Source organism: Cupressus sempervirens, chromosome 1 (assembly GCF_028749045.1).
Source record: "Cupressus sempervirens isolate cs-2001-9-10 chromosome 1, ASM2874904v1, whole genome shotgun sequence".
Lineage (NCBI taxonomy): Eukaryota > Viridiplantae > Streptophyta > Pinopsida > Cupressales > Cupressaceae > Cupressus > Cupressus sempervirens.
In genome coordinates, this window is record NC_143118.1 from 696779311 (window position 1) to 696803670 (window position 24360).

Below are 24360 nucleotides of genomic sequence, written 5' to 3' on the forward strand. Positions count from 1 at the left end.
GAAAATACCATTTGTCTTCTGCTATTTTGTACAATTACTTGGGCATTGAGCTATCTAGCTCTATAGGTGTGTGCTTGTACTCAGCCATCATAGCGTACACAAATTCCTCTATTTTATTTTTCTCTTCCTCAGTGAGCTTATTAAAATATAAATTATTTAAATCTTTCAAGTCATCATTTCTCATCTTTGTACACAATTTATCTATGGCAGAATTGGGTGGATGACTTACCACTTTGAATTGACTATTATTTGACTATGTCTTTTCTTCATCTGAGTCAGGTTGAGCTACATATTTTCTTCTCTTTCTTGGATCCTCATTAGTCTCCTTGGTGGCTTTCTTCTTCATTTCTGCCTCTTCTTTGGCCTATTGTATTGTAGCTCTAGTGGTGGCTCTAGTAGTTGGCTTCTCTCCCCCTTTGGCATTAGTGAAAAAAAACACTTATCACACAAAAAATTTGAATGTTCAAAACTATAAGTCAAAAAACTTCCTTTATCATCATTCTAAGTCTTCAACTCAATTTTGACTTCCTATTGTTGACTTTTTTATAGATATTTTTTTTCTTATATGTACATGTATCTGCATAATACTATACTATTCCCGCATACATATATCTCTCTTATATAAATACATCTGGAGTATAGTATACTTCTCCTTTTACAATATCTTCTCCCTCTTTTTGACACAAATGACAAAGGTGTATAATATTTATATGTTAATACCAAAATATGACAAGAAATTAGAATGTACCTTTAGAATTAGTACCATAGTCTTGTCCCAATTCTCTTGTAATACCTTACTTGCATGCAAGGCTATCAGAACTTCTACTAATAGTTCCATCATGTGGTCAGGTATGAAGAAGTTGTTGTTCATGGATGAGAGATTTTGCATGTGCAATGTGCTTCTACAATGCATCCATGTTTGGAAGAATCATGCCCTAAACTTTTGTAAGTGTGGCCCTAATTCTAGATTCTTCCCTCAATAATTATGCCTATAGATTTTTTAGATATGTGATCTTTGTGAAGTATGAAAAACTATAACTCAGACCAAGTGACATCCAGTGTGCACTTTCCTTCATATCCTCATCTATATTGGACAATTTATCCTTGATCTCCTTTGTGAAGATAGATGTGTCACTCAATTTGACAAATAATGAAATAACATTATTTATAGATTTTCTAGTGAAAAAAGAATAGTAGATAACTCTACTTGATCTATTGCAATTTTCTCTGCAACTTTCTCCAACACTCTGTTCTCAAATTTTCTTTCAACTCTTTGTCGTAGTTTTTCCTATCCATTCAGATCTTCATTGAATTTGTGAACAATTTTAGTTAATTGGTCTAGAATAGGTGGTGTACTATCAACCTCAATACTTAGAGCATCAACAAATATGCTCTTTATGTCCTCAAGGACATAATTTTTCTTCTTCTTCTCTTCTCTAAGATTTTGTTGCTTAGCCCTCTTCTTTAATAGTTCTCCTAGGGTATCCATTTCATTAGGAGTGAGGAGAGAGATATCCCAATTGGAATAAAAATGTCCTCGTCTAGATTAATTTCTTCCTCTTCTTTACCTTTTTCTTTTAGAATGGTAGAAACAATTCCTTTACCCTTATTTAGAACTTTAATGCTTAGTTGAGACTAATTCTCAACTATCATTGCACTAGCTATCGATACACCCAGAATAGAAAAAATTGTAGAAATAGATGGAATAGCAATAAATGTAGAAATAGCACTAACAATAGGAATTCCTTGTTGTTGCTCGATTAGGCCTAATGATGGAGAAACTTGTTGCTCTATAGATGAAGTGTTGGGCACTTCAGTCAACGTTACACTCGATAGAATAGATCCAAAGCTTGGTTGGGTTCTTGGTGTAGCAGTGCTATACACAACCAACTTGATAGGAGTTTTCTCTAATTTCACTAAGGTTGTGCTTGGAGAGTGAGGAACTGAAGTCATAATCTAAGTGACAATCTTTTTTGCGTTATATTCTTCAATGCTTTGTATCTTTGGAAGGCTTCCTCTAGTAGCTTTATGTTCTTCCTCCCCATCATCATCTATCTCATCATCCTTTATTTCTACTTCTTCTTCCTCATCTTCACCATCTTTTTCATCAACATGCACAAAAAAGTCACTAGGTTTGTATAGTTGATAGATGTTTTTCCATGTAGTAGTAGCTATCTTCACCATAGATTCAATATCCTTAAGCAATATCATACATGTTTTTAACTTAAGAGTGAACTTCTTCTCTTTTTATTCAAGGATTCCTTAACTTCCTTCTCACTGAGATTCAACATGAGTTGCTTCAAATTTTGTTCAAAAATTTCCTTGATAGTCTTCTTTTCATTTTTCCATCAAGGTTTTACTACCTTCATAAGTTCATTAGGAATTTATGAAAGCTCATCTAGTGAGTACTTCCATTTTCCCAATTTAGTCACAAGTGTGTCCTCAATCTTCCTTTCTCTTCTTCATTCCTTGTTTCATACATGAGAAACTTAAAACATGCCATACTAGTTCCTTCTTCCATCCTCTTCACTATTTATTGGAGTTTAGGTACAAATATTTTGAAGATAATCTATTTGGTTTCATCTTCACCCAACTTCAACTTCCTTTTGGATTTGGTTACCCTTCTTCTAAATATAGTAGGAGAGGATTTGTCAGGTTGGGTTATAATGGAATTCCCCTTCTTCTTGGGAGGCTCTTCCTTCTTAGATTCAAATTCCTCTACTTTCATCCTCTTCATCATCATCTTTTATATCATCTCCTTTACCTTTTGTTAGCATGATAGGAGAACTTTCTTGCTTTGTGTTTTTCATTAAATTTTCTGCCCTCTTCCTTCCTTTGTTCACTTCTTGAGGTAGCATGATCTCAAGCTCAATTCTTGTCTTTGCTTCATCATATATTCTAAAATAGGTGGCTTTGGGATCCACAAGCTCATTTAGTAGAGCTTCAATGATATCCTTACTATCATCAGTGTTAACCTCATACTCTAGAGGTTTAACCCATGCCACTCTAGGTTTGATTGCTTGAATTTAAACTTTTCAATAGTCAACCATGAAATAAATATTTTTATCATAGTCTTCCACAAGCTTCCTAGGTATCCTAAACATATTTTTCATATTTTATTTGAATGTTTCAAAATAATTATCGATGGTGCTGTCAAAATTCTCATCCCTTTCTGATATATATTTATTGATTTGATATAAAACTAAAACATTCTTCCTCCATACTATAGAACCTTTGGAGGGGAAAAAATTTTGAACAAAGAAAAATAGACATGTCAAAAGGGAACAAAAATTATATTGGTTGTTATTTGATACTCTAATGCTCTCCACGTTCTTGTTGAATTGGTTTAACATCAATTTAGAAAGGTCAAAGGATATTTTTTTTTTACCATCTTGTATGTAAGATCAAAAACTTCACATGACATGTTGTTTAACTAACTAGAGATGTAAATTTTGTGAGAAATCACATGTATGCAAAACTTTAGTTCCATTTATTTCATGTGATTAAGCTTCATGCCTCTTCTGTCCCACTCGTTAAGAGTCTTCTTGGTTAGTTCAACTTAACCTAGGGTTTTGGTCATCTTTGCTTTGTTTAGCATTAGTAGTCTAGTGATTCTATCAATCATTTTCTTTTTAATCTCAATGGGTTGGTCCAAGCATAATTTCCCATTATGAACATGACTTAGAATAAATCTAATCCATTCGACTTGAAAACCCCTTGGCATATGTGAAATATGCATCAAACCCTTGGTTTCCAAATATTGATGTTCAGGCTTCAATTCACCATCCACACATAATCCATCTAACTCCTCATTCATTTCTAGAGTATTGAGTTCCTGAATAGAACAATGGTAGAATAAACAGATATTGTGGATGAGTAGTACCTTGGTTGGAATTTGAGACTATGCACTAGATGGGTCGAGTGCCTCTACAATCGCTAGACTCAACTTGAAAGTAGGTTCCTTGCAGTCAACTCCATGTACCAACATTTCAAAACCTATCTTGATTTTGCTCCTTGATGATGCCATTGCTTGCTTGAGTTTGTGGGAGATCTTCAACAAAAAATGCTTAAATCACTTGGGGGCTCCAAATTTGTTCTATTCTCCATGCTCTATAAAAATCACAGTGATATAATGCAATCAATTTCTTCCTTTTAATGAACTTCTTCTTTTTGACCACCATTAATGCTTCATAATTCATACATGCTCAATGATAGCCTAGCATCCACTTGGTTTGGCTTTTAATGCTCAGGATTCATTCATAGCTCAATAGAGTCACCATCACTCAGTATCTATATCTAATGGTCTAGTGTATGCTAACCTCTCTTGATAAGGTCTTTTGACCCGATCTAGCTTGCTAATGTCTTGGATTTTCATCATTACTTGGTGATCCTTGTGTATTTTGAATGCTAATATGGATCTTTATATTAGATGGTTGGAACTAATATTGGATTACTTATTTTGAATCATAGTTTCAATGATCTCCATAGAGTACTAAGTTGAAATGATTAAGCCACCCAACTCGTTGACTTGGGTGTCATTCACTTCATGATTTTGGCTTGCATTCTTTGGATATTTTTGTATCCATTACAACCTCATTTATTTTTTGATATTGTTAGCTTTGGCTTTCTTTTCATCTTCAACTTTTCATGTGTTCATCTAGTTCTTGGCAAGATGTCCAAGTTTTATACAAATAAAAAATCACTTTGTAGTATCATTTTTCCTCATATGATGTTTCACACAGTTTTCTCCAATGTGTCCAAACTCACCATAGCAGTGACATCTACACAATGTGTTGTAATCCTATCCAAATATGGCTTTCATAATTTTTTTTGGTGGGTTCCACTTCTTGGTTTTGTACTCTGAAGATTTGTGTCCTTTTTTATTGCAATTGTGACATTTTCCTTCAAACTTATATTTCTTTGCAGATTCACTTTCTCTATGACCATGCTTGTTTCAACTATAACACCTTCCATTGAATTTTGGTTTACCATTTCTTCAACATTTTTTTGATGTATGACTATCTTACCACAATGATTGCGAGTAGGATTTTTTCTCTTTTGAACTCCTTCTTGAGATGATTCACCTTCTCCTATATATCCTAATCTAACTTTTCCTTTGTATCTATACTAACTTTGGTCATTCAATTAATTCATGCTTTCTTGAGAATTCAACATTATTTCATTGATTTTATTTTCAATGCTAAGTTTATTCTGTAGTCTTTCATTCTCCAACCTTAGATTGATAAGCTCTTGATTTGCATCATTGAGTTGATCAATAAAGTCTTCTTGTCAAAGGGATAGTTTGTGTATTTCATTGTTCTTTTCTTCTATCTCTTCTTTGACTTTGTCTTTCTATTCCATGACCTTACACATTCTGATTGATTGGATTTTTTGCTCTCTTTTCAGCTTTCTAACATCTCCTTGAAGATTGGAACTATTTTCTAATAGATATTTTATTATTGCATTAGCTTTAACTATATTTATCTACTAGCAGAAGTATTCAATTTTTCTTTCAATGTAGAGATTTTCATCCATTAATATAGTAAGATCCTTCCTTCTTTTCAATGATTGAGAGAGTTGCTCCATTGCTTTCTTTAGTTGTCCAATGGCCAATTCTAGATCCAACTTTTCATTCTCAATAGGCTTATCTAGCCTATATACCTCCATTGCCTCTGATCTTATCTCAAGTTATTAAACTTCTGAAGTGAGAACCAAATGCTTTGATACCAATTGTAAGAAATATAAGGTAGGCAAGGTTACTAAGAGGGGAGGGGTGAATCAAGAACCAATAAAACTTTTTCTTACTTCTTCAATTAATCCTTTATATAATATTTTGATCTAAGTGTATGCATAAAAGAATCAAAGTAATAAAAAAATTCATAACACTTTGGCACAACATATGGTGACCCACAAACCTTCCAAATAGAAAGTAAAACTAGGGTGGGGATGATACCCACAAGATTTAGTATTGTAGTATAAAGTTAACCTATTAATGCTTATAATTGACCACTTTTGGTGATCTTCCCTATTAGGAGAAATAAGGACTATGAGGACTAGCTTATTAAAGGATTTACAAACATATAATGAAGTATGCACTTGGTTAGGAGATTTAGCAAAAGACTATTAAATCTACCCTATTAAAGGATTTGACTGATGCACCAGTTAGGATGAACCAGTGCCTGATCTCTGATCTACAACTCTAATTTTTTGAATGAGATTCCTTGTATTACAATAATAACCAAGTTGTGATAGATAAATTGATGTAGGAGCATCCCGGGTTGCACTGATATCTTGCATGTTCTCAATTTTTCCTTTCTATTGATTCCCAATGTCTTACATTGCCAAGCTTTTGTGGTTGCTGAGCATTTAGTTGATGCCAAGTTCTTAGTTAATGCCAAGTGATTCCTTTGGTTGTCAAGTGATCCTTTGGTTGCTGAGAATTGGAAGATGCTAAGTTCATAGTTGTTACCAAGTGACTCTTTGGATGCCAAGCTTGTGTGGTTGCTAAGCATTTAGTTGATGCCAAGTTCTTAGTTAATGCCAAGTGATTCCTTTGGTTGTTGAGTGATCCTTTGGTTGTTGAGTATTGGAGGATGCTGAGTTCATAGTTGTTTCCAAGTGACTCTTTGGATGCCAAGCTTATGTGGTTGCCGAATGATAAAGTTTTTGTGAAGTTTTCATTTGTTGAGTGGTCTGTGTCTAATTCTAGTTTTAGCTGGCCTTTCATACATTTAATTTTCATATAGGTAGTTAATACTTTTTGTGAGCTAACTTATGCATGTGCATACATTTAATCTAAGGTTTAGTTTTGTGATAGGCCAACCTGTGGTTGCACAAGTATTTGAGGAGGTCTAGGATTAAGTTTGAGGATAGAACTTAGAATAGTAAGAAGCAAGAATGTGAAGTAGGATCATCAAGGATTGTAATTGAATTGTTATATGTTCGTAACCTAGAAGGCCTTATAGTTGGCCATGTATGTTGATTACTTGATGAATAAATGAAAGTGTTTTCTCTTCTTCCTCTTTTGGTTGATGTTCTTTGTGGTACATTTCCATTATGTTAACTCTTGCATGGTGGTTTAGATAGCTAGGTGTGCCTTTGGACCTAGTTATTCTCATCTCTCCCTATGTTAGGTGCTATTAGAGCCTGAGGTCCATCCTTGTTTTAAACCCTAGTAGTTTAGAGAAACTACTAAACTATTCTCATCTCTCTCTAAACTAATAGGGCTTATAACAAGTAGAAAATTGCACGTCAAGTTGATATAACCTTGATTTTTTGATTTTTTATTGCTACTTAAGAGCATAGTTTGGTTGACCATGATCCTAAACATACCCAATACTTTGATGAAATTTTGTGTGATATTATGCCTATAGATTGTTGTCATATTGTTTTGGGTAGACCTTTGCAATAAGATAAATATGCTATACATGATGGAAGATTGAATCAATATGCTCTTTGGGTGACTGGGAAGAAACAAATATTGCTACCTTTGATTGAAAGTCCAGATAAGGTTAATTGTACTGCAATAAAAGTTTGCATGGTTAATGGAAAAAATTTCAAAAAGAAATGAAAAAGAACCAAGATTATTTTGATATAATCCCTAGAGGACCAAGTTTGGGTAGTAATGATTGAGTGATATATGGCAGTATTGACCGATACTAGAAGAAATTGTAGAGTTGTTAAATGAGTGCAAAAAGATTGTTGCAGAGGATATACTTGATAGTTTAACTCCTGGTGCATGATAGATCTGTGGAATAGATTTGTGAAGTGTTTGAAAAAATGCCTCTAAATTTGAATTTGTGATTTGGAACTCCTTTATATATGGACCAAGTTAATGTGTCAAATTTGTCATTGTGCTAAAAGGAGTTACTAGTGGTTAGTTGTCTTGGAGATAGGTCTTCCTTGTGATTGGGATTTCCTTATTTCAATTGGGTTGTGATAACCTTAAACCATTGATTTGAAAACTTTTGATACGTGTTCTTGCACACTAACATAGAGAAGATACTTTAGTTTTATATTCCTTCAATGAAGAGGATTTGGGGAACCCTTGTTTAGACCCACTCCATCTTCCATTGCATCATGTGGTATCAGAGCTATGGGTCTTGTGGAAGATAAAGAGGGACATTTTTTTTTGCAGGTCATCATTGTTACATTTCCAAGAGGACTTGGAAAAATTTGAAGTCGGGGAGTATGGTGCAGGAGCACCTTTGTCAAGGAGAAACTCTGTTAATAATTCAAAGCTTGGCTACGCCTATAAGGTCTATTTTGAATGTAAATGTGGTCATTAAAGCCATCCCAATGAATTTGTATAAACATGTAATGAAAAATGAAGTCCTAGGTTAATAGGTATTTGCATAAATGTCAAAAATACACAATTTGCATAAAAGTTGTAAAGCAAAGTTCTAAACTTTCATTAAAAGTTGTAAAGGGGATGATTATGAAAGCTGGTTTATTTGTCACAACTACCAATTAGTCTCTAAAAACCAATTTATGGTTGAACCAATTGAGATCATAAGGAAGGATTTATGTTTTGAACAAGTTTGGGGCATTTTCAAGTTCTTGTTTTGGTTGAATTTTCAGTTTCCTTCTTGTTTCCAAGTCTTGTACGGCCATGCACAGCCTAGAAATGATCTAAACATGATGTATTTTGATGGTGTAGTGAATAATATTCCTTTTGGATTTGTTCTAGTTCATTTTTATTAAGATTTGAATAAGTTATGGTCATTTTTGTATAAGTTGTTGTTTGCAGATTCAATACTTCCTGATAATAGTCATGTTGAAACAAATGTTATGAACACCTATGGTTGAATAAAATACTCTAATTGTATTAGTTCGAAAGATATGTGAATCTAATTTCTTCCTCATTTTTTTAGAGTTTTTTTCATTAAAATTTTCAAAAGACATAAACATTTTGGTGAAACTAGGTTTTCAGATATTATCAATGGAAGAGCGGGCATTGATTTGGTACTATAGAACATTTTATCCATTGGAAAATGAAATGATTTATATATTTGGAAATTATACTCACATATGGTTCATTTAAAAAAAATTTGGAGTTATTTGGATTTTTTTTAAGAAAGTTATGCAATGCCCTAGATGGGTAATGGTAAAATGGTGGTTGTTTTCAGACAACAAAAATGGTACTTAGTATAGAGATTGTAATTATTTATTTAACCATTGGATCTTCCTAATTATTGTATATTATTAGAAACACTGATTACCTACATTCCCAATGGTGGCATTGATATAATACCATTTGGTTCAAAAGGTATGAGTGAAAATGTGCATGATAGATCCATGGAATAGATTTGTGAAGTGTTTGACAAAATGCCTCTAAATTTGAATTTGTGATTTGGAACTCCTTTATATATGGATAGAGTTAAGGTGTCAAAGTTTTCATTGTGCTAAGAGGAGAAACTAGTGATTATTTTTCTTGGAGATAGGTCTTCCTTGTGATTGTGATTTCCTTATTTTGGTTGGGTTGTGATAACCTTAAACCATTTATTTGAACACTTGTGATAGGTGTTCTTGCACATTGACATAGAGAAGACACTTTAGTTGTTCATTCCTTCAATTAAGAGGATTTGGGGAACCCTTTTTTAGACCCACTCCATCTTCCATTACATCACCTCCAATGAAAAGTATAAGTCATTGTATGGATCTGATTCTTGGAGCTAGTTTTCCAAAAAAAGAACCATATAGATTAATGCCTATGGAGAATGAAGAACTCAATAGACAAGTGTATGAGTTGTTGGAAAAAGGTTTGATCAGAGAAATTTTGAGTCCATTTTTTATACATGTTGTATTAACACCTAAAAAGAATGGAGAATGGAGAATGTGTATTGATTCCAGAGATATTAACGAGATCATAGTGAAATATAGGTTTCCTATGCCACAAATGGATGACATAATGGATTGTTTGAATAGAGAAAAGTATTTTATGAAGATTTATTTAAAGAGTGACTATCATCATATCAAAATTAGAGAAGGTGATGAATAGAAGACTTTCAAGACAAATGATGGTTTGTATGAATGGTTGGTTATTCCTTTTGTTTTGACTAATGCACCTAGTACTTTCATGAGGTTGATGAATGAAGTTTTGAAAAGATTCTTAGGTAAGTTTGTGATTGTTTATTTAGATGACATTATGATATTCAGTAAGACTAAGGAAGAACATCTTGAGCATTTTAGACATGTATTGCAAAAATTGAAAGAGGAGGAGTTGATGATTAGTTTGTGTGTTCTTTTATGCAAGAAGAGATTATTTATTTGGGATTTGTGATTTCAGTTGATGGTTTCATGATGGATCCTAAGAGATAAAAGAAAAATTGGAATTACTACACTTGAGAATGTGGGTGAGGTAAGATCATTTTATGGCTACGCTAGTTTTTATAGGACGTTTGTAAGGAATTTTAGTTCTATTTGTAATTCTATAACTGAGACAATGAGAGGAGATAAAAAGAGAATTCAAGTGGACACATGGAGCTAATAAGAGTTTTGAGACTTTGAAAAAAAAGCTTTCTAAGTTTTCTGTATTGGCTTTACCTAATTTCAATAAGGTATTTCAAGTTGAATGTGATGCTAGTGGTAGTGCAATAGGAGTTGTATTAAGTCAAGAAGGTAAACCTATTTCTTTCTTTAGTGAGAAGTTGAATGATGCTAAAAGAAACTATTTGTTTATGATCAAGAGTTTTATGCTATTTTTCAAGCATTGAAGAAGTGGAGACATTATTTGATTCCTAAGGAGTTTGTGTTGTTTACTGATCATAAAGATTTACAATACTTGGGAAGTCAACATAAATTGAATCATAGACATATGAAGTGGTTTGAGTACTTGTAGAGTTTCACATTTTTCATTGAGCATAAGAGTGGAGTTACTAATAGAGTTGTTGATGCATTGAGTAGAAGACATTCTTTGTTGACTAAGATGAAGGTTGAAGTTCTTGGTTTTGGTGAAATGAAAGAGTTGTATGATACTGACCCTAATTTTTTTGAGGCATGGAGAGAGTGTCAAGCACCAAATCTAATAGATCACATAAGTATGATGAATATTTCATTCAAGAAGGTATGTTGTTTAAAGGAATTTAGTTATGTATCCCTAGAAGTTCTATGAGAGTTAATTTGATCAAGGAAAAACATAGTGGTGGATTGGTTGGACATTTTGGAATTGATAAGACATTGAGTTTACTAAGGATAAATATTATTGGCCAAAAATGTACAAGGATGTTCATAAATTTGTGAAGAGTTATGGAGTTTGTCAAGTTGCAAAAGAAGTAAGTCAGAACACTAGTTTGTATACAACTATTGTTGTTCCTGAGAAACCTTGGAATGACATTAGCATGGATTTTGTTCTTGAATTGCCTAAGATAGTGAAGGGGTATGATTCTATATATTTTTTTGTGGATAGATTTTCTAAGATGACTCATTTCATACCTTGTAAGAAGACATCAAATGCTGAGCATGTTGCTGAAATTTTCTTTAAAGAGATTATGAGATTACATGGATTACCATGAAGTATTTTTTTTAATAGGGACAACAAGTCTATTGGTTTTTTTGGAAGACTTTGTGAAAGAAGATGGGAACTGAGCTAAAGTTTAGTTCTACATTCCATTCATAGATAGATGGATAGATGGAGGTTTTGAATAGAAGGTTGGGTAATTTTTTAAGATGTTTACTAGTAGATAAGCCAAGTAATTGGGAAGTAGTATTAGCATAAGCTGAGTTTGCATATAATAATTATGTGAATAGGAGTACAAGAAAAACACCTTTTGAGATTGTTACTAGAATGTAGCCTAGAGGAGTATCAGATTCGAGGAATGTTTTTGGTGAAGAAAAGAGATGTGTTGCAGGGGAAGAATTTGCTGATTTTATGGAGCCTTTGCATAAGAAAGTGAAGTTGAGATTGGAACAAGGTAATCAGAAGTATAAAGAGAATGTTGATAAGTCTAGAAGACATCATGTTTTTGAAATTGGTGATGAGGTGATGGTTCATTTGAAGAAAGGAAGATTTCCTATTGGAACATATAGTAAGTTGAAGATGAAGAATTTTTTACCTTGTAAGACCTTGAAGAAGTTTGATAGTGGAAATACTTACGAAGTTGAGTTACCTAATGACATGGATATATCTCCTATATTCAATGTTGTTGATTTATATAAGTATCATGAGTCAGATGATAAAGTTGTTTTGTTAGAAGATTATCCTAAGAAGTAGATTGAAGAAGTTGAATAGATATTGGATCAAAGAGTTGGTAAGAGAACAAAGGAAAATATTACTATGAATATTTGGTGAAGTAGAAGAATGGACCCACCGAAGATGCTTCATGGATTTCTTAATCAGAGTTGGATTCAGCTCATGTTGTAACGTCTCAATGACTCAAGAGAATCATTTCTTAGTTTTTCTTTTCTACCAAGTTGCAATGTCTTGCATTGTTGAGATTCCATGGTTGTCAAAAATTTAGTTGATGCCAAGTTCTTAGTTGCTGCCAAGTGATTCCTTTGGTTATTGAGTGATCTTTTGGTTTCTGAGTTCTCTATGGTTGTTGAACATTGGAGGATGTCAAGTTTGTAGTTGCTGCCGAGTGACTCTTTGGATGCCAAGATCATGTGGTTGTCGAGTGCTAAAGTTTTTGTCAAGTCATTATTTTTTGAGTGGTATTTGTCTAGATCCAATTTGGGCCAACCTTTCATGTATTTAATTTTGATATAGGTAGTTAATATTTTTAGTGAGTCAACTTATGGCTATGCATACATTTAATGTAAGGTTTAGTTTTATAATAGACCGACCTATAGCCGTAACAATTCCTTTGGTTGCTGAGTGGTTTCTGAGTTCTTTGTGGTTGTTGAACATTGGAGGATGTTGAGTTTGTAGTTGCTACCAAGTGACTCTTTGGATGCAAAGCTCATGTGGTTGTTGAGTGCCAAAATTTTTGTGAAGTCTTCATTTTCTAAGTGGTTTGTGTTTGGATCCAATTTGGGCCAACCTTTCATGTATTTAATTTTTATATAGGTAGTTAATATTTTTTGTGAGTTGACTTATGGCTATGCATACATTTAATGTAAGGTTTAGTTTTGTGATAGATTGACTTGTAGCCACACAAGTATTTAAGGAGGTCTAGGATTAAGTTTTAAGATAGAACATAGAATAGTAAGAAGCAAGAATGCAAAAGTAGGATCATTGAGGATTGTAATTGAATTGTTATATGTTCATAACCCAAAAGGCCTTACAGCTGGGCATGTATATTGATTACTTGATGAATCAATGAAAGTCTTTGCTCTTCTTCCTCCTTTGGTTGTTGTTCTTTGTGTTATGTAATGCCCCGTCAAGGGATCCAAAGAATTAACCTAGAATTTCACTAAGTTTGGTAACATTTTTTAAAAAAATTTTAGAAATTACATGAAAGTAAGTACCACATATAACTTATTCACAATAACGGAAGCAATAGCAATGTCCATCTAAAGAGTAAACATAACATACTCAACAGATTACATTCTTTAAGATCCCTTAACATTGAATTACATACATGAATCCATCTAGTACAAAATCCACATGAAGTAATAATGAAAGTCCAATGTTTAAATATTACATTTCAAATACTCATTCATCCTCTGTAGATGTCACAGGGTATGACAAGCTCAAAAAATATACATATGTAGAATAAGGTACATCATCCTATTCTAATCCATGATACATGTATGATACATCATCATAGAAGTCATATACATCCATCATAAAGATCAAACAAAATAAAATAAGTGCATGATTCCTCCCAACCGTTAATAGCATCATTAGACCATTGTGGGCTCTAGCCATCCCTCCGTGTGTAACATCCCAAATCATCGAAAGAGATCATCGGTATTAACATAGTAGGAATGTCACTCCTAATAAATACAACATCATATGCAGAAAGTAATCTAACATGCAAATATAAGCATAAGATAAAATCATCTAACATATGCTAATCATCAATGAAAGGATACATATCCACCATCACGAAGGACGCTTTAGCCACGATGTCTCAATGAATCTCAAATGATAAGAGTGCAAAATACACTACCACCCAACCATGTGGTACCTAAGTGGTCTACTCCCACCGTGCTGAGGAGATAATCTCAAGTCCCAAATAGGCTATCCATATAGCACAAATCTCTATAGTCCAAGAATCCTAAAAGTATACTAACTCAAAGGTTCCAACACACACAAAATCGACATCTAATTCCTAGAGGAACACAATGACATGTAGGAACCTACTATGCAAGCGAGAAAGTGTCATCGCATTTATCTCGTACAAGTTACCCTAGTAGTTAGCTAAACTCCACGGGTCCATATAGATCTCATGCGGCCACTAGTATCCTCTCATATTGACAAGGCATACTATGGAATGCAAGATCGCAACCATGTGTTCTCACTACTCCCATCCTAGCCTATACAAGCACTCAAGGCATGGGTGAGAACCAAAACTCTTATCTTTTTAGGTTCATTCAGTTAGTATTAGGTGTGAATGTTATCACTTATTAATCCAACTTACAATGAGTTACCCTGGCAGCCTCTTAGGGCCTCGACCCCCATTGCAAGCCACTTCTCGACACTACAAGTAGATTACCTAGCCTAGGCTCATAGAATCATAAATCACCACAGTCTTGTACAAGCGACTGTAAAGAAAATCCAAAAGATAATCCATAAAAAGAATCATCAAATAAGCATCAAATATCTATAATAAGAATCATCAAATCTCCAAGATAAGAATCATCAAATCTCCATGAGCATCTGAAAAGCATCCATAGAAAATCATGACCACAACAGTTCTCTATTGGCAACTGAAGACATCACTAATAATCATAAGTATCCGTTGGTTCTCAATAACCAAAATATATCTCAAAATAAATCACCATAATCATTGGTTCTCAACAAGCAACCAAGAATATCTCAAAATCATACTGATCGAAGACTCCAAAATGGTTGAGTCAAACATGTCCCAACATGACATCATCAAGAAATAAATTCACATTTTAGTCCCATCAAGGTGACTAAAAAGTAATCCAAGGATAACTGATCGATGACTCAAAAATGATTAGCTCAAGTGTCTCATACGCATACATCTCAGCTTCACACATGAAGACTGATGAACAATAACAATCAGTAAATACAAACATTTCATAAAGCATACGATCAAATTACCATGGTTGGGCTTATAAAGATCGAGACCAAATAAGATCAACATGCCAACACATCTCATAACCCCCGAGCCTCTGGTAACAACCTAAGACTGGTCAACACTAGTCAACCCAAAAACCCAAAATAAGAAGCATATAAAATACACGATGCAAACACATGTTTTGGTTTTGCTATCCACCATAGTTGAATCAAGTGTAGAGGTTTCTAATTTTCTGTTTGCAAGTATATTTTCAAGTGTCTCAAGATTCATCATTTGACCTACAAGTCAACCCATTTGTTCCCCGATAACATTATCCTTCCATTAATAAGAATTACATTTAAAGAATAACTTAAAGATAAATATTCACTAAATTGATCATCATTGACCTTTAATTAAATTGTTCTCTTATTTAACCATGATCCATATTCTAATTGATTAACCTTTCAACTTTTCTAAGATCATTATTCGTTATATTATAAGAGGACCAATTATCATTCTTTGAATAAGAGATTATAACTTTATTTATCTCAATCCATTAACATAGGTACACCATCCATGACCTATTAACATCTTTTTTAATTTTCAATTAGAAACTTAATTAAGTATTACTAAAGTTTGAGTCTATGAATTTAATCGTCACCATCGTTGACAACCATACAATATCTAAAGTCATAATTCAAGTCATAAGAATAAGACCTATCAACTTCAATATAGATAATCTACAATCTCGTTAAAAGAATTATATCAAATAAATTTCTATTACATAACTTAATTATTAATTAAATCTAATTAACTCTCATTAATTGATTTAATTAATAGTTGTATAACCATAGGAACGTTCTAATTAACATCAGTTGATTAATAACTAACTAGAATTCTATAAGTTAAAAGTCAACTATAATTCAATACCTAAATGATCCTATTAATAATTCAATAATGATAAGCTATATTGGGAATCTTATTATTAAATCTTTAATGATCACATGCATCACTCTGCAACAATGATCTCATTTATATTTTAATAATAACAAGTTATAATAAGTCCTCAATACCAGGTATTATTATCTCAAATAAGTTTTCCTTATGTACGTTGATTCAGTTAACTGATAATCCTCCAAATTATTAACCAATTCAATTTGATTAATATCTTTTACAGTACTTCGATCATTAACTAATCTCCTTTAGAGTAACTCTGTTCGTATTAGTTGATAACTATTTAAACTATTTATACTATTATTTATTAATAGTTTGTTAGACCCAACAAACATTAATAAATAATAAACTTATCACAACTATAAATAATCAATCCAGAAAAATTTTACATAGAACTTCATTAGCTAACTTTTAATACCATTAAGGTAATCAAACGTATTAACCAATAACATAATAATTCAATCTTAATCCAATATCATTTAGAGTTTCTAAATTTAAATCAACATAATATAAATTATCATCTTACAATTATTTAATCAATATTAAAATCAACCATTAGACTCTATTTTTAAATTGTTCTAATAATATTTTGTCTATACAAAAGTTGTTTGAAAAAGATCCCTATCACAAACCAATAAGACTCATTGTAGATTTTAACATGAATAATTTTCAAATTCTTAGCATTATCATCTTCATTAAACAACTCTAAAATTGTTTAATAGTATTCAATATACATTATAAAAAGTCCACTATATAACTATATTAAAATCTCTTTTCTTTTAATCCATTTACTTAGATTGACTAGTAATTAACTACACTTCTTCTACTATTAACTAATCTTCATTAAATTTGATTTAATTAGATTAGATAATAGACCATATAAAACTAATGCATATTAATAAGATTCTAATAAGGGAAGATTGCAATAATATCTTTAATTCATTAAATAATTTCCAATAGATTATCTCTAATCAAATTTGTTGATAACTATTTAAACTATTATTTATTAATAGTTTGTTAGACCTAACAAACATTAATAAATAATAAACTCATCAAACTATATTTTCATAAGCCCCATTAGTTATTATTTAACTAACCTTTAAGACATATTAATAATTTAAATCGTAGCTATGTTATAACAATGTTATAATGTAACTATGACTCCTTGTCAATATAATAATTCTTATTTAAATCTAAATCCAATATCATTAAAATTTGAGTCTCTTAATAATCATTATTAAACACTTTTACCACCCCTTAATTATATATTAAATAGTATTTAATATACATTAAATAATTAATATTAAAAGTCATCCATTCTCTATTGAATTCAATATCTCTATCCATCAGCTCCATCCACAAACTTTCGATTAAAAATCTCCATTAATTCATTTAGAACATTCTTATTAGTCTTTAGACTAATTAAATAATTATTAAATTCTGATTATATTAATTTGATATATTATTTTTGTGAAGTTTAAGCATAAAGAACTCTTGGTTATGGAAAATGAAGAGACATCCGTTCTTGAATAAAACAGTCTCAGTACGATGGCCATATCTCCCTAATGAACTGTTGGATCGGGCTGAAATTTAAATATGTTGGAGAGGGCCAAGTTGCACCGATTCTGACCCGAGCGATCGAATAAATTCAATTCCGATAAAAAGTTATGAATGACTGAATTCGAGTCTATCCAAGAGGCAGCGACAGGACAATTTGTGATGAATTAAGAATTTCCTCTTAAAATAATTGTTCTCTAAATTTAACCATAAAAGGGTTTGTTCATATGCATCTAAAAATATAATTGATAAAAAGATTACATCTAATCATTTGAATTTTCACCATAAAATTTCTATTTTAATTCAAAATCTTGTCTATTTAATTTCACAATATAAATTTGAACCCAAACCCGACTAAGATCTAATTATTTCTCCTTAATTGGATCTAAGATTTTTTTCTATTGTTTTCTTCTCATCCAAATAAAATATCTAAATTCCAATTTCAAATAGTAGATTCAATCATAGAGAGTATTCAGACACATAAAACAGATATGATGAAGACAGGAAGAGAAAGAGTGCAAAGAAAATATGAGAATATCACGAGTGCACCTGGACACTAATGCTAATTTTCCATGCCTCAGAAGTCCATAGAAAATCCCTTCCTTCTCCATCATTCGCAATTCTTCCAAGAATTCAAGCCGATCGAATCCTCCAAGTGATTAGAAGTGCTAGAAGGAGCATAGAAGCAAGTAGAAAATATATGTGCATATGAATCTTCTCCCATGCATGTAAGCTTTGAAGCTTCTATTTTTGCTTGTAACTCGTGGCTTTCATTAAGCTTGTAGCTTCCATTAAACTTGTAGCTTCCATTAAGCTTTTTTTTTAAGCTTCTATGAATGCCTGAATATCAAGAGCTCTCAAGAAACCTTTGGAATGCTTCTTGAAATTGCTGAAAGTTGTCACCAACTAAGCATGGGTCTTTTCCAATTCTTTTTTGATGAGTCATAGAATTGTAGATACCTTGTACTTAATTGATGCACTAACCCCTGTGTTGTTGACACATGTTAATTTCCATGCAAGCTTATAACTCCAATTTACTTTACTCTTTCCAATTTAATTATTTTATTAAGTCTCATGCACTGACTTTAATATCTCCACTTTTCAATCTTAATATATTTATATTTTAATCATATGAGATTTAGAATCTTTTAATAATTTAAAATATATTTTTCACTTTTAAACTTTATTGCTAAAATATTTATTTGCTTTAATAATAATATTATTTAGTCATCTATTTAAAAATGAGCTCCAAATATATTATTATTAAAATAAATATTGTCACATTCTAAATTTAATATTATAACTTTTATCTTCCAATTTAATTATTTTATTTAATTAATTTTCTAATTAATTAAATAAAATAAATATCAAAATACCATATTAATTTTCTATTAAATTAAACCATTAACTAAATCTTTTAATTAGGCTTAATTAATAAAAAATACTCCAAAGACTCACAAAGGTAAAAATACAAAAAATCCATCATAGCCAATATACATACAAATCAAACCAAGGGGTTTATATCACGAATTACATCATCTGACACATTTAGAGGGTACTCAACTCAGATACTTGTCCTAATTTTTTTCAATTAGAACAAATGGCTTAAAGGGTTGGGATTTGGACTTGAGAATTTATCTCCCCTCTCTTATCATTGAGATAATATGATAAGGTACGCTCATCCTGGCAATTCAGGAAAGTCGATACCCGGTACCTGCAACCTGCATAAAAACTATGCATGTACAAGCACAATATATACTAAACTAAACAGGCAATGGTAGGAAGTGGTGCATCATGTAGATTCTAACTAGCAGGTGACTACGACTCCCTTCCTTAACCACATCAGACACACCATACAAAAGCAAACACACAAAGCAAACACGCACACCATACACATGCAAGTATGGGGTAAGTATCCATAAAAAAACACATATGATAATAAATCATCTTACTAATCATCATTAATAAATGCAAACACTGAAAATAATCATCATACATACATGAAATGTAGAGTCTAAGTAATCTCATCACATATCAACTGAATCTATAGCACAATATCTGATAATCTCATAATAATGTTACTAACCATCAATATGAAACTAGCTCTAAAAGAGTTCAGCAATGATAACAAAATACAAACTAGGGGCAGGCACTACATGTTAGATTTTTATTGTGTTAACTCTTGCATGGTGGTTTCGATAACTAGGTGTACCTTTGGAGCTAGTCATTCTCATCTCTCCCTACATCATAAATCTCTATTGTCCCTTATACTACTTGTAGCCTTCTTTAATTCACACTCATGTACTTCATAATCTTTTTCAATGACATATTTGGATATGATATAATGCATTACATATATAATCCAAATAAGAACATACTAGAGTTGACTATAATACCAATTTCATCACAATTCACAAAGTCTGCCCAACTATTATAACTCTGGTTCTAGTACACAAAAAACATTGTGAACACTTGGAAAAATTTGGCACTTGGTTGAAATTGAAGCTCAGTTCATACTAATCACTTTTAAGTAGCCCAAATGTAGATAGCATTGAATGACTTGGTAGACACTTAGAAACTCGGTTGATAGTGCATGACTCAGTCAACTCTAGATTCACATTGTTAACATTGTGAGCTTGGTAGATACAATAGAACTTGGTTAACATACCATAGCTTGGTTAACACTATGATCTTCTTCACTTCTACTAAATAGCTTGGTAGCCTCTACTATGCTTAGTTTGCATTACACATAGTCTTTGAAGCTTAGTAAACACTGTGTGGCTTGGAAAACATCGTAAATTAACACAGGTGCTCAATAGACACTACATTCTGACTACTTGGCTGAGAAGCAATGGAAACACTTGGTTAACACTATAGGATGAATGATAAGCTTGGTAGAAATTGTAGATCTCAGTAGCAATGTAACCATTTGACTAAGTTTTGAGTCACTTATAGACAAATTGACATAAATGTCAACACTTGTACTTGTTCCAATCAACTTACCATCCTTATCTTTGATAATACAAGTCTTCTTTGTGAATTGCAATTGGTAACCTTTATCTACCAACTTCTCAACACTCAACAAGTTATGCTTTAAACCATCAATAAAGTAAACATCATGAGGATTAGTATTTCCATCAATAGTAATAGATCCTATCCCTATGATGTGAAAGGTTGCATTGTTACCAATTCTAACAATACCTTGATCATGAATCTTGGATTTAACAAACTTGTTCATATCACCAGTCATATGATGTGAACATCCACTATCTATTATCCTATTAGATTTATTTTTCACTTGGGAAACTAGCCTTTTCTTCTCTACTTTGTTTATCAAACTCATCTTCTTTTATGGCTACAAATCATAGCTCATCATCAGTTACACTCTGAACCCTTTCCTTACATTCCTCATCTTCATTTTCATACAAATAATTTCTAGGTCTTCTAGGCTTAAAATTTCCTTTATACTTTTTCTCTCTTTTACGATACTTAGATGCATAATGGTCAAAACAAGTCCAAAATTTAAAGATTATCTTACCATCTAGTTCTCTTCTTACAATTTGGTCTATAGCCTCTTCAATCTTTCTATCTTCTTCAGATTTGGTTCTACTACTACTAGAAAAATCTCCATGGGTGCTTGCACTTCTAGATGAGCATGGAAAAACACTTTAGGCACTAAAAGTTGTCTCCAATCTTGTCAATTCTCTAGACTATCTCAAACTGGCTTCCACTACTTCCAACCTTCCAAGAAAAGTTTTCCCTATGAACTTCTTAGTACAGGGTATCAAAAGCTCAATCATCTATGCTACTTGCTTGAATGGTGGTGTGAAAATTTTAAGAATCTTCCATCCAATCTCATATTCTTACTTGGATCCAACACATGATTTGATTCCTACACAAATCTCAAATATTCTAGCAATATAGCTTCTCACATATTTAACTTCCAACATTTGAGCATCGTGAAACAAGCATATCAAATTCTATAATCTCTCTTTTTGTATTTTTATCTCCTTCAAAAGTAGATTCTAAATATTTTCAAATTTTATTAGATGTTTTTACTGATTTTACCTAATTGTATTCATTTTTAGGAAGAGTTGTCAGCAAGGCTTATCTAGTTCTCATATTGCACATAAATATACATCTCTTTGCTCACTACATTCCTCAATCTTTCTTTCTTCTAGAGTCTTCTTGTTTCCTTTTTTCAAAAGCCAATATCCTGGACCCATACATAGAAGATGAGTTCATCTTTTCTTTCCTGCTATAATAGTTAACCCCATCAAACTTAGGACTATCTTTTCTGAAGTGACTTGCCATTGATCTCCAAAAGGTGTTAAGTTTTTTTTCAAGGGTCTAAGGCTTTGATACCAATTTTTAGAATATATAGTCCACCAATATAACTAAGAGGTAGGGGGTAGATCAGTTATCCAACTATTATCACAATTATCAAATTTATTAAACCTTAACCATATGAGCAATATAATCAACAACCATAACAAGATACTCATACACAATAACATGAGATATGTTAACTAGGGAAAACCTTGATTAGAGGAAAAACCCTAGTGGGGATGGTACCCACAAAGATGATGCACTAATATAAATATTCCTTTTTAGAGGATTGACCCTCTAAAAACTCTATGAAAATATTCAGTACATATCAATCCCTATTAGTAGACTTTGAATCCCTATTAAAAGATTCCAACCCTGTTAGGAGTTGTAGAAGGAAGATGGACCCATCATCCAAACAGCTTCAAGGGACATACCAATGAATCCACTTTCCAAATGATCTTTATATTATTCTTTTTAGAGTAATAGAATTCAACTATACTTGAACCTCCTCTTCCTCTATCATGTCAACTGAACTTCTGCTTCTTCTGATCTTGATACTAGATCACTAACTTCACATCCAATAATCCCTTTGATTGCTTACTTGCATTTACAAAAAAACTCTTCTCTTGTCCATACACTTTGTACTTGATACATATCTTAGTGAAGAAAAAAAATCTTTCCTTTATAGCGAGTCCTCCAAAAAATTCCTTGAGTCGGCATTGTGGCTTTCCCAACTAATTATAATAGGACCACAATAAGATAATTAATTATTTCACAACTGCATAACACTATTGGCTCACAGAATTAACAAATTCTCATATGTGTGACTCCAGACCTTGCGTACTCACTAACATCATCATCAAATTGTCCTTTGTTACTACATAACTTTGCATGTCCTGATTCTATCTCTGTTAGGAGATACAATCCAATCATCAGACACTTCTCATCAGGTATTATGTCTCTGTAGTGATCTTTGTCAATTAAATTTATCTTCTTCATGTCTTTGACTTACTTCATGCATACTTAACCTCATCATCAAGACACAATGTAAAACATGTCCCTAACTATGCTTCACCTTAATATCAAACATTTGTTTGTATGACCTCATTTTCTGTCTACTACTCTTCTAGTCTTCATAGAAACCATACTATGTTTTCATCAATGACAAACATAGTCATGAATGCAATATGGAAATAATTCTACATTCTTTCCAATGCTTAGGATACTCCCCCAATGGAATATCATCAATACCCATCCTAAAAAATAATGGGTTTTCATTAAAAAAATAGATCAAATGGGTTATGTATTGTATTGAAGGTGCTATATTTTTAGTTTTAGTAAATGGATATCCTTGTGGATTTTTGCATTACTCTCAAGGTATCTGGCAAGGGGACTCATCATCTCCCTTTTTATTCATTTTTTTTTTAATAAAGTTTAAGTAGATTAATCTAGCATAAGAAATAAGTGGGTCTCTTGGAAGGGACGAATATCCATCATTCTCATTTGTCTTTCACTCATAATTTTTTTGTGGATGACTCCTTGATGTTTGGGAAAGGATTTTTCAAGGAAGTCAAAGATATTAAGTACTTTCTTGATAAATATTGTGAAGCTTCGGGTCAAAAGATTCAGCTAGCCATGTCCAATATTTTGTTGTTCAATTTAAGCATTGTTTTTAAGGTAGAAATTCAATATACTTTTGGTTTTTAGGAGGTAGAAACTTGAAATATATGGTTATCCCACTCTTTTAGGGAGAGAATAAATCTTCCCATTGGAAAACTATTGGTCAAGCAGTTAGAGATAGGGTGTATGGTTGGAAGGCTAGGTGGTTATCCGTAGTAGGAAAAAAATTTCTTGTCAAATTAGTCTTGAGCTCAATTCCCAACTATGCAATGTCATTTGTTTTGGCTCCTAAAGAGGTTATGGATTCATTGAATAAGCTCTTGCAAGATTTCATTTGGAATGGTAATTTGGAAGATAGAAATAGGGCATCTCTAGTTTCATGGGAAAATATTTAATTTAAGCCAAAGGATGATAGTGGGGTGGGGATTCACAATATCAATAATAGAAACATTAGTCTTGGGGCTAAGTTAGCTTGGAAGTATTACAAGAAGTCCTCAACTTTGTGGTAAAATATAATAAGTGTAAAGTATTTGGATGAAGATGATATAAAAATAATTTTTACAATGAAAAGCCCCCCAAATGATCAACCATGTCAAATCTCGTGATTAGATACAAGGAAGCCATTTTTTCCTCATCTATCATGGGTAGTGAATTCTAGAGATAGTGATTTGTTTTGGTAAAATGCCTGGAATGGCCTTCCTTCCATGAGTTTGGTATACCATTTTCTTAGGGCAAGAGAAAATTTTGGAGAGATATGGGGATTTAAGGT